General features: G+C 47.1%; 1 protein-coding gene across 1 annotated transcript in view; it reads right to left on the bottom strand.

The window, feature by feature from the left end:
• Flacc1 (flagellum associated containing coiled-coil domains 1) overlaps window positions 1–1,865 on the bottom strand; it is a 37,113-nt gene that overhangs the window by 33,828 nt on the left and 1,420 nt on the right. The window lies entirely within an intron of this gene.

The following is a 1,865-nucleotide window of genomic DNA, read 5'->3' on the forward strand; positions in this document are numbered from 1 at the left end:
GGAGGGCTTCCATGATATCTGAGAGCTGTGCAACCAGGGGAGGCAATGGTGTGCTGGGGCTGTGTGGAGGGTCTTAGTCAGGAGGTTTCATTTCCTTGGCATAGCTGAGAGGTGTCAAGGGAGAAACCAAGAGAGAGGACCTAGGGGAGGTCAGAAGAAGGAGCCTTTGTCTTTTACACANGCTCTCCACTGTGCACAGTAGTCACAGCTTTACCTGCAACTGAAGGAGACAACAAAATTTTTTCTACCACAGATTCCTTGTGAGAAACAGGTCGGCAGCAGTGAGACACCACACCAGCTCTTCCTGGACTTAGACAACATTCCAGCTTTGTGCCCACACCCTGAAAGCAAAACTGAGCCCCAATGTCAGCATGGACTAGGACAGTGTCCCTTATTCATCTATAATTGACAGGACCCTGGTGTTTATGGTGTTGGACCTGGGACCAGGGACTGAGGTGCCTATTTTACATATCAAAGCAGACCTGGCCTCCACCTCCTCCCAGCATCCCTCAGTCCCTACCTGGCATACCCTGCCCTGAACCCTGAGTTTTCCAGCCCAAGGATGGGATGGGCTGCCCTTCCTCCACAGGCTTGTCCCCTATATAATCTTTCTCTCCTCACACACCCACAGTGACTCCCCTGGCCTCATTTCTTGAGGCCAGTGAACTTGCCCTAGAGCAGCTTCCCAAAAAACCTGCCTTTAATGTAAGCTAATCTGGGCTTGAATTGGCTCATTTGGTGGCAGAAAAATAACTTATCAGTAGCTATGAATATGACTTTAACTCTGGGTCTATCATTCTGCAGAGGCTGGTGTGTTAAGCAGGGAAGAGAAAAAAAATGAATAAATAAAAAATAGAAAGGAGGCTGAATCCTGACAGCAGCCCTGACTGGATGGGAAGACAGAGATATGGCTCTGGCTTCTCTCATCCAGAGGAGTTTAGTAAACCCATGGCCTCCATTGCATGAGCCTCATTCCCATCCCTTGTCAGAGATATCCACTGCTCTCTACATATCAACAGATGGGTGACTAGATATGTGTGTTTATGTATGGCATATGTGTGTGTGTGTTTGTGTGTGTGTGTGTGTGTGTGTTTGTGTGTGTGTGTGTGTGTGTGTGTGTGAGGAACTGCTGACAGCAGCTAGACTGGGCGAAGGGAGTGGAGGGGGCGAAGGGAGGGGCATCTCTCCACCCTTGGTTTCTGAGAAATTTAGAAAAGTTGTATTAAAGATTCTAGAAATATAGAAAACCCATATGCTCTTACCACTGTAGATGCTGGCTTTTCTAACCCTTTGAGTGCATCTCTTCTTGGGGCTCAAGAGAGAAAGACAAAACTCCCTGGCAGAAAAGAATTTCTCTGAAGCAAAATATTTGCAAGTTAAGCACCAAGAGGACCAAGTAAAGGACTTTCTGCAGTGACAAACAAAGTCAACAGTGCCGCCATCTCCTCCCCTGAACAACCCCAGGGAGACAAAGCCATGTCACCTGCAGAGGCAGACCATGGCCTGCCAACCTCAGAGCGCAGATCTGCTCCGCACCCCACCCCACAGCGTGAGGCCTGCATCACAGGCTGAATGCCCAAACCCCAGCTTCAGGCCTCACTTGCTTTTTTCGGCTTGTTAAGGAAATGAGAGGAAAAGAAGTCTTGGCTCTCCCATGACCACCACCCTTCTCTACTTCTGCAGATACCAAGAGACAGGCATGCTTTAATGTACACAAGGAAAACAATAAAATCTAATAAAAACACACTTTCAAAGCAAGCACCTGGGTTTTACTTCAGTTTATAATTTAATGTGCCTGAGAATTTTTGTGCAAATACATGTCATCTTTCATTAAAAATATGCATAGCACACTTTGGAAAAAGTTA

Source organism: Mus pahari, chromosome 5 (genome assembly GCF_900095145.1).
Source record: "Mus pahari chromosome 5, PAHARI_EIJ_v1.1, whole genome shotgun sequence".
Taxonomy (NCBI): Eukaryota; Metazoa; Chordata; class Mammalia; order Rodentia; family Muridae; genus Mus; species Mus pahari.